Source organism: Chelonia mydas, chromosome 1 (assembly GCF_015237465.2).
Source record: "Chelonia mydas isolate rCheMyd1 chromosome 1, rCheMyd1.pri.v2, whole genome shotgun sequence".
NCBI classification, from domain to species: Eukaryota; Metazoa; Chordata; order Testudines; family Cheloniidae; genus Chelonia; species Chelonia mydas.
Genome location: NC_057849.1, coordinates 30594445 through 30610602, shown reverse-complemented (window position 1 = coordinate 30610602; position 16158 = coordinate 30594445). Strand labels below are relative to the sequence as shown.

The following is a 16158-nucleotide window of genomic DNA, read 5'->3' as shown; positions in this document are numbered from 1 at the left end:
TTGATATATTTAACCCTCTGAACCATGCCTGGCAAGCCCAAGTCAGCTGATCCAGGGTCTGGGATGTAATGCCACCATTTTTTTGTCAGTGTAGACATACCCTTAGTGGGACTTGTGCTCCGAGACAATTTGTCTAAATCAAAATGTTTTGTGGTGATAGTTTGAGTCTGACGAAGTTCCAATGGAACACAGGCCGGGTTTCCTGCCAGGTCCGTGGCAGCTTGGGTTCCCATGGTCTGTGGCTCCAGCACAGCCTGACACATGGACTGGCTCAGAGTTGGGGACTCCAGAGCTTCCAGGGTTTGTGGTTCCATGGCAGCCCACCAGAGAGACTGCCCTGGAGTCAGGGTTCCGTTCCCTTCCATGGAGAATTATAACGTCTTTGGTTTTGTTCCAAATCTTAAAAAACAACAAAAAAACTTCAAGAGCCTTTGCAAAACAGAATTACCTTTCCCCACCCAGGTCTACCCCACTTACTGAGGCTCTGCTGAAAAGTCCATCCTAGGTCCCTAAATAGAGACATAGGAAAACACTGACTGGGGTTTTCCAAAGGAGCCTAAGGCAATGGGGTGACAAGATCTTGCTTCAGTTCAGTGGAATTTGGGTACATACTCACTTTAAGCTCCTTTGAAAGTCCAAGCTTTTGACCCTAAATTTATACATCTAAATCATATTTTGGCACCTAACACTAAGTAGTATGATTTTCAGAAGTGCTGAGCATCCGCAACTCTCCTTGAAGTCCTTGAGAGCTGTGGGTGCTGAGCACTCACAAAAGATCCTCTCATTTTGCATTGCATCTAAATATGGATTTAAGTGCCTTTGAACTCTAAGCAGCCAAGTTTGAAAATTTAAACTGATGGTTATAGTTGATTCACTTGCAGAATTTTATCTCAGGCTTGTTGTGCGGGTGTCACTCTTCTCCTTTCTTGAATGGCTCCTAAACTGCTGACAAGTACTTTTGCAGACAAAGGCATATATTCGACTCATAGTGCACATGTGTAATTCATTTGCATACTGTGAATTACCTGCTTGAATTTAGAGCAAAGTGTGCTCTGCAGCCTTTAACTAGCTTAAAGGAAATTACAGTTAATTCATTTGCTGGGTTCATGGGATTTATTTTTTAGTCTCTGCAAATTATTCCCAATAATGTTATTCCCATTACCCTACCTACGCGGACACACCTAGCGCTATAACTTTAATAGCCCTGTTCTTAAAGAAGCTTCTTCCTAAATATTGTGTGCCAAATATTATGCTCATGTGGCGCTTGTCCTAAAAGGGGCTGAATGCTCAAATGCCAGTGCCCATTGCAAGTTAAGGGCACTTAGCACTTGTCAGGACTGAGATTTTAAACTGCATGCATATACAAAGAGAAAGTGGGTGAGGTAATATCTTTTATTGGACCAACTTCTGGTGATGAGAGAGACAAGCTTTCGAGCTCTTCTTCAGGTCTGGGAATGGTACTCAGTGTCACATCTGTTCCACTTTGTATTTATCTAAAGAGTTAACACATGTTGCAAGAGACCATTCAAAGGTGAAGTGGGCAGACGAAGGACAAAGGAGGGTTAGTAATGAGATTTAATGACCCATAAATCCAGTGTCTCTAAGTCCATGGTTTGGGTTTTTTTGGTATCTAGCAGAGATATAAATTTAAGTTCCCAGTCTCATCTTTTGAAGGCTTTGAGGATGAAGACTGAGAGATCAGCTATGGAGTGATCGTTTTGTGGAAAGGGTTTGTCCAGAGGTGATATGGTGTATTTTTGTATCACTTTTTGGTGTGACTTCATTCAAGAGCATAGTGGCTGTCTGGTTTCACCCACATCAGAACCAGGTCCGGAATATTGAGATAGACTCTTTCTGGACTTTACTGGAGTTCTGAAAAGGGTAAGAGGTAGTGGAAAAAATGGCAGGTGTATACATGAGGATGAAGACTGAGAGGTCAGATATGGAGTGTATACATGAGACAGACACTACAGATAACTTTCTCCTCTAAAATAATTTCTCCAATACATATGTAAATATTTTTAGTTAACTAATCTACAAGACAAATGCTATTTTTGGTGGAACATTCAGTAACAAAAGCTGTGTATTTACTACCTGGTTGCCTTAATACTTTAGCCAATAGATTTGTTTTAGAGGATTCTGAGTGCCAACCATTCATTGCTCAGACTAATTCAGATATTACAATAAGAAGTGGAAGCTATAGTTCATAATTCAGTATATTTGTGAAGCAGGATGTGCTTTTCATAACCTTTGGCATTACACAATATTTAAAAACTGAACTTGGGCCTCAAGTCACTGACACTGTTTAAGCCCAATGCATGAACCCTACATTCATTTGTACTGATGTCATAAGTAGTTGTGTAACTCCTGATTTCTGTGCCCTGCACCTTTACATTTTTAAAGCAGTCTGACTGTTACAAGACCCTCCATTTTGGAGAACCATTTCATTTCAAGATAACTGTTCCTAAAAAATGAGACACACACACCATGCTCCCTAAAAATGTTACATAGTTGTTCATTCTAATTTTGTCTTCCTTAATTTTAAAATAAAAAAAGTTAGCCAAACTTAAACAGTATGGTTGCTCCTTGTGTGGGGGGTAAGGAACAAAACTGTCTTCTACTTTATACCACAAAGGCTTTCAAATCTGACAACTTTTACACACTATCATATAAATTCTTGAAATATCAGATACCCTTGTAAAAGTCGATATCTGTTTGGTGTATTGATCGTGAGACGGAGAAGTTCTCAGTTAGTAGGTGGTGCATAGTAGCACTAGCAGTGAATGTTGAAGGGCTTTTTTTTCCCTTCATGGTCACTACTTGCAACTGGAAACAATTAACTGAAATTGCTCTTGGAAGTGGGTTTGACATGCTGTAGACAAAAGAGCTGATAACAATGGCTCTTCCTAGCTGAATTTGCACAAATGACAGTGTACTAGATTAGAAGAAAGTTACTGTCTCTTTAAATTTGTTTGTGTCCCATCAACTGCCCAAATTATTTGTGGTAAAATAGACATTAGAGAGAAGACCACAAAGAGCCTAGCCACAAATATCATATGATTAGAATGTTCTTCCTCAAACTCTGATGTCAGTTATCATCTCTACATTGGATCCTGCCTGCTTTTCCATGTATAAAAGAAAGTCTCTAGATCTGCTCTATAAGCATCTAAATTACAGATTTTGGTCTCTAAAGACTCCACTAAAGGCAAAGTGTCTTTTGGAACTGGTCAGTGGGTTTTTTTTTTTCACTTTGAAATTCTTTTCAATGAAAAATGGCATTTTTTCCTGAACTGAAGATTTCCATTGAAATTGTTCAAGACGGTCCGATTTGGATCAGAAATCAAAAATTTCAATTCTCCCTCTATTGCCCCTCCTGCCTCCACTGGCTCTCTTGTTCACTGACAAAATTGGAAGAGGGAAGGAGGAAACAGAGAGAAAGAAAGAGAGAGAGATGGGAAAACCCAGATTATTATTTTAAACAACCTTTTGATCTCATGAATGTCCGTGAGAGCTAAGGTCCAGGCAGTGTCCACATACTGTCTAACTTGAGGCTACTGCATTATGCAAATCAGCTATTTATATTGACAAACTGCTTGATAAGCACCAGCATGACCAAGTGCATGTGCAAATTGCATGATTTGGAAGGGTACTTTAGGTATCTAAATTAGGTATGAACTAGTATATGTGCCCATCTAGCTGCAGCTAAGTTTGACATATGTTCCATTCAATAGTGCTTGTACCAATTTCCAATTTAAGGTCACTGCCAGTGCTGCCTCAGCGATTACCACTAAAGCATTGTGTGAGGACTTGTTGGAAATGGTTCTTTATCACAATAATTGTCAGTAGCTAGCTTTGAAGATTCCACCGATTCACAAAAGCAGTGATTATCAAATATAAGTTGCATGGTAATACTATTGATTCCACTCAGAAACCCCAGGCATATACAGTAATGCATGGATTTTGGGAAATGCAACTAAAAGATAAATGACTTGAAGGAATCAAACCAACAGTTGACTTGACATATGAATGTGCTCTGGATTTACAGAGCTGTGCAAAAAAGACATATTCATTACGAACAAAACTAGTGAAAAACAACATCACAGGGTTTGAAGATTTACCTTCAATTTGGGGCAGTAGGAAAACGTATATTCAGTGGGGGGAGTGGGTCAAATAAAGTATGAGTTGTAGGCATTATACGCAAAGGGCTGATGAAACTGAATAGTAGAGCTGTTGAAACATTTCCCTCAAAACAGTCTTCCATTTGAAAATGCTGTTTCGATGAAACACAATTTCCTAAAAATGTTAATCATTTTGACAGTTTCATTTAAAAGAAATTGTCTGGTTTTGACGCTTTTGGAATGCAAAGTTTAATGTGTTTTTGTTTCATAGAGACTTTGTGTTTTGAAATTTGCTTTTTTTATATAACTAAAAAGGGTCAAAATGGAAATGTTACAATTGTCCCCAAACAATTTTTTTCAGCATTTCATTTCATGAAAATTTAAAGTTTTAGCTTTTCGTTTCCATGGGAGGCACACTGTTTTTCAAACTGTTTGAGATGGAAAATCCATTTTCTGACACAGCTCTTCTGAACAGTACTTACAACAAGATTTGTACCATCTAACCACTTAGTCCCTCTGGAGGTGCCCAAATTCCTGATGAGAAGGAGGGTGTCAGTCGTTGTGGCTGTGATTCTGCCTGCTGGGAAGAAGAACCCATTAGGAATGTCAGGCCAGAGAGCTTGTTCTTCACTGATATGATAGGATTTTATTCTCTTTGGCTCTAATGCTGCAGGGTCTAAAATCCTTACCAGGTGTGTTCTTCAGCTTGTAGCTGCTCCAGAGTAAGAAGCCAGAGGAGAAAATTAAGAGCTAAAAGCAATTAGGTACTTATATGGTCTGCTCCATCCCCTTACACTAGTATCTGAGCACCTCATAATGCATTTATACTCCTCACTTCTCACAGGTTGGAAGTACTATTAACCACATTTTACACATGGTAAACTGCAGTACAGAGGGACTAAGTGATTTGCCCATGGTTGCAAAGGGAATCTGTGGTGGAGCAGGGAACTGAAACCAGATCTCTGAAGTCCTAAGCGAGGGGACTAATCACTAGAACTTCCTTCTCCTGATTGCAGTGACTTTTCAGCTTTGAAAAGTCCTGCCCCTCCCCAGGAAAAAAACAAACCCTATCACTGCAAAAAGTGATGTGTTTGTGCTCAGAAATGATGTTTTCCTTTTGACCCAATTCAGAAATTCTTGGAGAAATGGGAAAAAGTTTTATTTTGCAATTCACAGCTATGCTTGTGAAGCAAATCCAGATCACTCTACCACAGATCTAACGGTAGGCAGCATGTATAACAGCAGCATAGCTCTCCCATCCTAGCCTGCCAATATTCTCCAACCTTAACCTGACATTTCTAAAGAAGAGAGGCTGGTTTGACCTCTATCCCTATTCAACGTGCCATCAATCTCAGCAGGGAGGTCAAGAAATCACCAAGTGATGCCAACTATTATGTGAGTTTTGCAAAAGGACATCTATCCACTGACAAGTAGACCATACTTGTTAAATGGCTAAATTCTTTTCATGGTCCTGTGGCTAAATCCATGGATGGAACTTTGAAAATTAGCCACAAAGCACAGGAATATTTTCTTCACTTGTAATGGCGAAAAATGTGAATCTGATTAAGTCTTATAATTCATATAGTTTGCTTTGAGAGTTTCTCTCATTTTACCCCAGGAAGCACCCTTTGGTCACTTAATGCCTCATTTCAAGTGCAATCATTTAATTTCTCCTTTCACAAAAAGGCCAGCAGGAAAAGTTTGTATACCTGGCTTCGCTTTATAAGGCTCTCTTGCCTTCCCTTAGATCTTTATTCTAGTGATTCATCTATTTTTTGGTACTAGACACTCCTCCGATAACTGCTTTTGTCTGCCTCCTGCTATGGCATATAATATTTGCATTAAAAAAGCAAAATTAAAGCTACAATTAAGAAACAAAACTTCTAGTGCCATCTCGGGATTTTTTGTGTGTAAAAGATAGCAACATGAAATGATGATTTCCGTGTTGTTAGTCCTTTGTAAAATGACAGCAACAGATTTTCTGCAACATTTATTGGTATCTTTTTTAGTAACTTAGTAAACTGCTAAAAGAAATCCACCTCGATATTGTAGCAAATGTGCTGTTGTACTCTAAGACAATGTTAAGTAATACAAGAAGTTAAAAGAAGACTATATATGGCAATGGTCATTGTCGTGTTATTCCCCACAGAGACCCTCACTTCCTGTATTTATTTTAGTATAATGTCATCATTGTGCAAACTGTGGGTATATAAGCAGATGCATATATTTGTGCAAGTTTATTTCTCTCCCTCCCCCTTGTAGAGGATGTCTGCTATGTGCTATGTTTGTATTGTTAGAGCATTGCAGACATTGTACTCCTTTTTAAAAGCAGAGGGACACTCCTAAAACAGCACATCTATTAAACATTGGAGGAAAGGTTAAAAAAAACCCTAGGGTTTTATGCATCCTATTAATTTAATATGACAAGCTTAATGGACCTACAGTGATTTACACTAGCTGTGGATATGTCCCTATATTATTCAGCACAGAATATGCAGGCACTAATTTTCCAGTGCTGGCAATAGTCGTTTACCCTTGTGCAAACTAAACACAGGGCATGCAAGCTGCTACTAGATCTGAATGGCCATGTTTTATGCCCAGTTTGCACAGGTGAAAGAGATTACACCAGAGGCAAGGCAGTGGAGAATCAGGTCCAGAGGCTGTAGGGCAGAAATTAGTTAGTACAGACCCCGCCATGCTGTATCTTGGACTCATTACAACAAAGAGTCTGTCATGACTGAAGAAGCACAAACATGTTGCCATGGTAATCTTGTATCAAAGATTTAATTTTAATAAAAAGGGTTACATGTTATGAGTGATACATATCACTTTGTACTGTCACAACAGCTAAAAGTTTGCCAATTATGGGATTTTATTACAAACCTCTCCATCTAGCTATGTATTTATACCACTCATCATCATACTTTTTAAGTGCCTAGTAACCTGAATTATAGGCCAGCTTCATGAACCTGAGCAAGGCCAAATGATTATTCTGAATGGGAACCATGGAGAAATGTGATTGTTACAAGTTGTTTTTGACCCAAAACCAAGTTAAACATGTTTATTTTGGTTGAGTTTCACTTCAGGGATTGGGTTCTTCAAAAATTAAAGGCAAAACAAACACAAAACCAAATGTTAAAAAAAACAAACAAACATGAGCAGGAACCATTATGAATCAATAAAAGAATAAAGGTTTGCCAAAGCTCTATTTGTGAGAATGCCTACCACATTGAAAAGTAAGATGTACACAATGGTAAGTAGGTCCGCATTTTTGTGTAACTCTAAATGCTGGTCACTGAGGATGAGACAGGAGCCGATCATGAATACAGTGTAAATGTTAAGATGGATGGTTGGAGTTACTCTGATAGATTGTAGGTTTCAGAGTGGTAGCTGTGTTAGAGCCACAGTAAACAAATAAGAGGAAGTATGAAGGTGGTACCAATTATAGAAAAGCTGATGGAATCCAGGCTTAGATGGTTTGGGCATGTGAATGGATTATATAGGAAGCAGGATGTTAAACTTAGAAGTGGAGTGTAAGAGGAAGGTTGCAAGACACAAACTAGATGGATGGATGTCCTACAAAAGGATTTGATTAGCCGTGGCATTTCCAAGGAACCGCTTCAAGACAGACTGGAATAGAGAAGGACTTGAAAAGCCAAACCCACATAGATGGGACAAAGACCAGAAGACAAAGCTCTATTTACAGCTCCTGAAATAAGAACTCAAAACATCCTTTTTCCATGCCATGATAGAGCTTAAATTATTAATTTATTTGCATTTCAGATATAAAGAAATTTATATTTCATATGTTGAAATTTGATCTGTAAAGACAAGTTTATCCCCAGTGAGAAGCATTACAGATTCTAATTCCAGTTACGTTTTATTGTTTTTAGGTGAGATCAAATACTCCCAATAGACTCAGTATTAACTCCTCTTATATCTAGCCCAACCCCTCTCACTAGTAACTATTGAAGAACATATAGGGTGGGGAGATAGAATTTAGATTTGAACTAGGTTTAGGCAAAAGGTTTGTCATTGAGGATTAAATTAGGCCCTGGTTTAGCTTACTGGTGCCAAAATTATGCAAACAGTTCCTGTGCTCCAAAATGACAAACTCTTGCAGCTGGAATGATTTTGTAAGATGTCTATCATATTGGATGCTGGACATCTCAAGATCAGCTATTCTTGTAAAGATTTTGCTAGTTTGTGTCAAGAAACTGAGGGAGCAGCTTTTCTCACACTATCTGGCTCCGTTTGACCAACACTTTCCACTTCTGAAATTTAGAATAAAAATTATAGGGATAATTCCATATCTGGTTTCAGAGTAGCAGCTGTGTTAGTCTGTATTCGCAAAAAGAAAAGGCGTACTTGTGGCACCTTAGAGATGAACAAATTTATTTGAGCATAAGCTTTCGTGAGCTATAGCTCACTTCATCGGATGCATTCAGTGGAAAATACAGTGGGGAGATTTATATACATAGAGAACATGAAACAATGGGTGTTACCATACATGCTGTAACCAGAGTTTATCTCCTCCCTGCCCCAAACTGTTCCTCAGACTTTCTTGTCAACTGCTGGAAATGGCCCACCTTGATTATCACTACAAAAGGTTCCCCCCCCCCCCCCCCCCCCCCCCCCCCCCCCCCCCCCCCCCCGTTCTCCTGCTGGTAATAGCTCACCTTACCTGATCACTCTTGTTACAGTGTGTATGATAACACCCATTGTTTCATGTTCTCTATGTATATAAATCTCCGCACTGTATTTTCCACTGAATGCATCCGATGAAGTGAGCTGTAGCTCACAAAAGCTTATGCTCAAATAAATTTGTTAGTCTCTAAGGTGCCACAAGTCCTCCTTTTTTTTTCCCCATATCTGGGGATCTGAAGTGTTGGCTTTGGCCTAGGTTATTCATAATCTATGGTAGGAAAGCCAAATAGTCCAGTTAATGAATGAATACATAAACTAAAAGAAAGTGTAGAGGGACACTTTAACACTAAAATTCTATTTTTGATAATTCCTGCAGAAGCAGCAAGGGCACTGCATGCAAGCTTTCCCATTCTTATATATGTCCTTCATGATCTAGAAGGACTACTTCTAGGAGTGAAATGGTTCAGAGTTCGATCTTCAAGCTTGCTCAGGATTCAGTTCTGCAGAGTGTTGAACATTCTGTCCCTGATACAGCACAACATTTAATCAATATGAGTTGTTCCATTGATTACACTGGGACCAAGTGTTTAACGTTAAGCACATGCGTAAGTGCTTTGCCACATCAAGGACAGAGTAATTGTCTTTCAGGACTGAGCCCTCCGTCTCGGCCTTTCTGCTAAGTCTGCCAGTGCAAATGCTAATGAGAGTCGTGGTTGCCTCTCACAATTTATGAAAACTTACTAAAAGTTTTCAAAAAAACTAGACAAAGTTTGAACTGATTCACTGAATTATTACAAATGCTGCCAATGAAAGCCTAGGAAAGATAAAAGGCGCCAATATGAATAAAACTCACATTTATTCTCTTCCCTCGTCTGACTTGTGATCTTTGGTGTCCTTCCTCTTTAGTGGGCCAATACATGATGCTTCTGCAGAAGATGAGATCACTCGCCTGCTTGATACTCCAGGTCTCTGGTGCAATGCTGTAAGTGGGGAGAGGGAACACTTTGACCCCTGCAGATGATTAATGTATGCAATCCATAAAGCATGAATTTGGAAGGTCACTGCTTGCATATGCCTTCCTACTCAGCCACAAATTATCCTGCCCTTTTCCTACTCTATACACTATACATATCTCACTAACGCATACAGCACTGAATTCCACACACGGCCTATATGACAAGAAAAGCATTATGCCCTCTTATTTTTTCTAACTTTGCTGACCTCAATTTTCAGTCACCGTTACCTCCTTCTTGTAGTTAGGAATTGGGCGAAAGGGAGGGATTGATCAACTTTCACTTTTACACCTTTCTAAATTTTGAACTGCTCAAATCAAGTTAGGTTCCACATGTCTCTTTTCTAGGCTAAAGAAATTGGAGTCTTTTCATGGATTATCTGATGGAGTCTCTCATCATAGATAAATCCAACTGGATCCTTCTCTGGGCATTCTCAATACCGGCTGCATGTTTCTCTAACGGAAGTGGCCAAAGTTGGGCCATTGTCATTGTTATACATTATTAACATAACCCCCCACCATCACTACCTCTTCTGCCTGGTTTACTCAGGAGCAGGCACTGCTCACCTGTGTTCCTGGATTCCTGATATTGTCGACAGTAAAGGAGATCCTGAGTATCCCAGTGGTGATGTTGAATAGACAGGAATCCTCTGTCCACCCCTCTGCTGCAGTCATTTCACTTATAAGGAAATTAATCTTGGCAGTACCTTCATCTGGCTGCTCCCTGTACACACTCACTGGTGTGCCTTGGAAGCCTCCAAGAATAAAGGTGAAGTAATCTATGCACTGGGGCTAACTCCAAAGTACCAAGTATAAACTCTAGATAAACAATATACTCTCAGATTAGAGTTAATATACCTTTATTTAACAACTTAGAAAAACATGGTATAATAGACAGAGATTAATTAAAATTAGGGCTGTCAATTAATCACAGTGAACTCAAAAAAATTAATCGCGATTAAAAAAAGTAATCACGATTAATCACACTTATAACAATAGAATACCCATTGAAACTTATTAAATATTTTTCGATGTTTTTCTACATTTTCAGTATTGATTTCAATTACAACACAGAGTACAAAGTGCACAGTGCTCACTTTATACTATTATTTTTTATTACAGATATATGTATTGTAAAAATGATAAACGAAAGAAACAGTATTTTTCAATTCACCTCATACAAATACTGAAGTGCAATCTCTTTATCATGAAAGTGTAACTTACAAATGCACACTTGTTTTTTGGTTACATAACTGCACTCAAAAATAAAACAGTGTAAAAACTTTAGAGCCTACAAGTCCACTCAGTCCTACTTCTTATTCTGCCAATTGCTAAGACAAATAAGTGTGTTTACATTGAGGGGAGATACTACTTCTTATTTATGTCACCTGAAGGTGAGAACAGGCGTTCGCATGGCACTTTTGTAGCTAGCAGTGCAAGATATTTACATGCCAGATATGCTAAACATTCGTATGCTCCTTCCATGCTTTGGCCACCATTCCAGAGGACATGCTTCCATGCTGATGATGCTTGTTAAAAAATAGTGCTTCAATTACATGTGTAACTTACAAATGCAGACTTGTTTTTTGGTTACATAACTGCACTCAAAAACGTGCAGGCTTGTAGGCTCTAAAGTTTTACACTGTTTTGGTTTTGAGTGCAGTTATGTAACCAAAAAACAAGTCTGCATTTGTAAGTTACACTTTCATGATAATGAGATTGCACTTCAGTACTTGTATGCGGTGAACCCAAACCACCAAAAAAAAAAAAAAAAAGTCAACCTTCTGCTGGTAGCATCTGACTCAGATGATGAAAGTGAACATGCATCGGTCCGCTTTGCTTTGGATTGTTATCAAGCAGAACCCGTCATCAGCATGGAAGCATTTCCTCTGGAATGGTGGTTGAAGCATGAAGGGACATATGAATCTTTAGCACATCTGGCACGTAAATATCTTGCAATGCCGGCTTTCACAGTGCCATGCGAATGCCTGTTCTCACTTTCAGGTGACATTGTAAACAAGAAGCAGGCAGCATCATCTCCTGAAAATTGTAATCAACCTTGTTTGTCTGAGTGACTGGCTGATCAAGAAGTTGGACTGAGTGGACTTGAAGGGTCTAAAGTTTTACATTGTTTTATTTTTGAACGCAGTTTTTTTTTGTACATAATTCTACATTTGTAAATTCAACTTTCATGATAAGGAGATTGCACTACAGTACTTGTATTAGGTGAATTGAAGAATACTATTTCTTTTTTTTTTTTATAGTGCAAATATTTGTAATACAAATAAATATAAAGTGAGCACTGTACACTTTGTATTCTGTGTTGTTATTGAAATCAATATATTTGAAAATGTAGAAAACATACAAAAATATTTAAAATAAATGGTATTCTATTGTTGTTTAACGGTGCAATTAATCACACGATTAATCGTGATTAATTTTTTTAATCGCTTGACAGCCCTAATTAAAATGTTACAACTACTTTAAGACAGTAGGGGACACTTCATTAATCAATTCATAAATGCAGTTTATAGTAGTAAATAAAAATTATCCAACTTACTACATTTATATTGCTACCAGTGACCTCACTTCTGAGTGTGCATTCCTCTTAATTTTAGAGTTCTAGATGCTTGTGCGGGCATGCCTGAAGATGGGGACAGCACTCTGTTAGTCCAGTAAAGTAATCCATCCAAAGCAACAAGGGGCAGAGCGATTCTAATTTAGGATCACTCCAAGCTGGACAACCCTTCTGAAGATGAGAGTAGTTATAACCAGAGATCCGTGACCCTGGATCCTGGTTAACCAATGTCAACTGTCCCTCAGTGACTCAAGAGTGTGAGTACCAACCTCAGGGCAGTTTTAAGACTTAAGGCACAAACTCCAAATTGGTTGTGAGCTGTATACTTAGATTTCAACAACCAACTATCAAGTGTACACTCCTTGGGCACTATAAGAACCTTAACATGGAGTCAGAGTAACAGCCGTGTTAGTCTGTATTCGCAAAAAGAAAAGGAGTACTTGTGGCACCTTAGAGACTAACCAATTTATTTGAGCATAAGCTGTCGTGAGCTACAGCTCACTTCATCGGATGCACACTGTGGAAAATACAGAAGATGTTTTTATACACACAAATCATGAAAAAATGGATGATTATCACTACAAAAGGTTTTCTCTCCCCCCACCCCAGTCTCCTGCTGGTAATAGCTTATGTAAAGAGATCACTCTCCTTACAATGTGTATGATAATCAAGGTGGGCCATTTCCAGCATAAATCCAGGTTTTCTCCCCCCCCCCCAACACACACACACAAACCCACTCTCCTGTTGGTAAAACCTGGATTTGTGCTGGAAATGGCCCATCTTGATTATCATACACATTGTAAGGAGAGTGATCACTTTACATAAGCTATTACCAGCAGGAGAGTAGGGTGGGGGGAGAGAAAACCTTTGTAGTGATAAACACCCATTTTTTCATGATTTGTGTGTATAAACACAAACATCTTCTGTATTTTCCACAGTATGCATCCGATGAAGTGAGCTGTAGCTCACGAAAGCTTATGCTCAAATAAATTGGTTAGTCTCTAAGGTGCCACAAGTCCTCCTTTTCTTTTAACATGGAGTCACAGTCCCCTTGGGTACTCCAATTTATCTTGCCACATAAGTAAGCCTATGGTTTTGACAGCTGATCCCTTACACCAAGAATCACAGCAATATTTAGGTTACTCCCAGCCCCAAAGTATGAGTCATTTCACCCAGGTCAACTGCACCTTAGATCTCGCTTGTAACCCTATAATAAATTATCTACAGATTTATTAATAGACAAAGGAAATGAGTTATTTACAAGGTTAAAGTAGGTAAACATATACACACAAATGAGTTGCAATCTTAAGTGTCCCAAATCATAGAAGCTTCTATAATAAGCAAGCTCTGTGTGTCCTTTAGGGCTAACTCAGATGAAACATTGCAGTTCTCTTGCTTATGCCTAGAAAGTCTTTCCCCAGAGTCCAAGCAGCATAGAGATAAATTCTTTCTTGTTAGGGGTTTTTATTCCCTTTCCCCCATGTGTTCTGAGCTGCAAACTCTTCTGGAGGGAGGAATTCACTTGCATGACTCATCTTCTTGGGGGAGGGTGGGAAGAGAGCAGAGCAACAAAGTCTTTTGTCCTCTTTAATGTTCCCCGGTAATCCATCTGGTGTTGACTGGCATTCCTTGTTGGCCAGGACCTAACATCTTCTATTGGAGGCCAACATCAGTTAGTGGCAGTATAATAGGAGAGAGGCCAGACTGAAGTAAGGCACAAATGACGTTCTCCTATTTGTAATATAGGAAAGGATGAAAATTTGTTTAAATTTGATTGTATCCCTGAAAGAAGGGTGGTGGGTTGGGGCACATTTTGAAGACAGAGTGGATTTGTATTTGTTTTTGGAGTAGGCTGCTCACATGTCTGGGAGGGAGGACCCACTCTGTGAAGCAGCCCTTTAGAAGCTTGCCTGAATTCCCAGGAGATTGTCTCTACAGCAGAAGAAACAATCCTCTAGCCAATGGGACTGCTATGTTATAAGCAGAGCTGGTTGAAAAATGTGTTGTGGAAATCTATTGATTTTGACAAACTTTTGATGAACCACAGGCAAGGTACTTATGGAATCCTGCCTCCTGTCCTACCACAGGAGCTGGCAGGCTGCCCAGCCACGTGAAGAGCCCCAGTACCAGGAACCCCAAGGCTTCCAGGGTCCCTGTTGCAAAGTCCAGAGCCTGGAAGCTCAGGCTCTAACCAGGTCTCTGCTCCTGTCTCTGCAGCGGGGAACCTGGAAGCCTTGAGAACCCTGGCTTGAGTATGGATTCTCATGACTTTCAGGTTTCAGAGTAACAGCCGTGTTAGTCTGTATTCGCAAAAAGAAAAGGAGTATTTGTGGCACCTTAGAGACTAACCAATTTATTTGAGCATGAGCTTTCGTGAGCTACAGCTCACTTCATCGGATGCACAGTATGCATCCGATGAAGTGAGCTGTAGCTCACGAAAGCTCATGCTCAAATAAATTGGTTAGTCTCTAAGGTGCCACAAGTACTCCTTTTCTTTTCATGACTTTCAGACTCTCTCCTACAAAACTAGGCACCTGGTACTCTGGGATAGACTTCCAGTATCTACAGAAGTTCTGCTCTGGTGACAACTCCAGGGCTTCCAGATGCCTGGACTACCTGACTCCTGCAGCTGGTGAGCCAGCTGCCCTGAGAGTCAGGCAGCCTGAAGAGCCAGCTGTCCTAGCAATCTGGAAGGCCTGGGGTCCTCAGCCACAGGCATTCCACATAACGGGGCTGCTCCCAGAGCTACAGATCCTGAAAGCCCTGGCAGCTGCTGAATTAAGTTGACACATGTCTTGTCCGTTTCACAGCTGCCCACCAGGGACTAGCAGCAGTGAAATTGACAAGATGCATGTCAACTACACTCAGCAGCTGCTCTGGTCTCACTGAGCACATTTTGTGTTGGAAACGAGATTTCTGGAATAAATTTTTTAGGAAAATTCTGTTTGCATGACCTTTAAAAAAATGGGGTTCTTCCAAATCAGACTGAAACCAAATTTCAAAATATATTAATTTCTTGTGAACTAGACATTCTGATTTTCTTTGGCAGTTTTTGTTATAAGGGAATGGATTAAAAAAGAACAGAAACAGACCACAGCCTGACATCTAACTTCAGCAGGCAGATCCTAGTTTCTAAATGCCTGTAATTTTATAACTGCCTCCAGCCACCAAATTCAATCATGGAATTCCTCAAAATAAGGAAATTAAGTCACCACATGCTTAGCCAATATCATATGAAAAGTGGGAAAGAATTACAAAAAGAGTCAATTACATCTTCTTCTAACACTAAGGAAGAAATTTTATTAGAATATGCAAATCACTATTAATCCTAATGTTCTTCTACATCTCACTCTGTTTCACTGTAGTGTTTCTGCCTAGAACCTTTCCCAAGCCTGCTCTTGCTTGGCTTCCTGCTACAGTTTGAAAAAAACAAAACAAAACAAAACAACCCTGTGTTCCTCTCCTTATAGCGAGAGCAAATGTCAGCCAGCATGAGATCAGAAAAAATAAACAATTCAAAGAGCATTTAATGGATTGTCAATTAGAATCAGTGAACACTGAACTAAATATGAAAGACAGCCTAAATTAGCAAATATTTGAACTATACAAAGTGGCTTTACTAGGGAGTGAGTGAAATTCATTTGACATATAGTCAGTTAAAAAGGTGACAAGACCTTCTTGTATATCCAATAGATAAAATTCATTGACATCTTGACAGGTTTCAGAGTAACAGCCATGTTAGTCTGTATTAGCAAAAAGAAAAGGAGTACTTGTGGCACCTTAGAGACTAACCAATTTATTTG

At 39.4% G+C, this 16158-nt stretch overlaps 1 long non-coding RNA gene across 2 annotated transcripts in view; it reads right to left on the bottom strand.

Moving 5' to 3' along the window:
• Positions 1–4355: 4355 nt before the first annotated feature.
• The window catches only part of LOC122463031, a 104607-nt gene continuing 92804 nt past the window's right edge, over positions 4356–16158 (bottom strand). The window contains exons 1-3 of one of the 2 annotated variants that reach the window (XR_006285990.1): positions 10345–10449; positions 9619–9745; positions 4465–4695 (exon numbers count right to left, since the gene is read on the bottom strand). This is a non-coding gene — a long non-coding RNA (uncharacterized LOC122463031). Of the gene's footprint in view, positions 4696–9618; positions 9746–10344; positions 10450–16158 lie in introns of those variants that run through there. The other variant, XR_006285988.1, reaches the window with a different exon arrangement.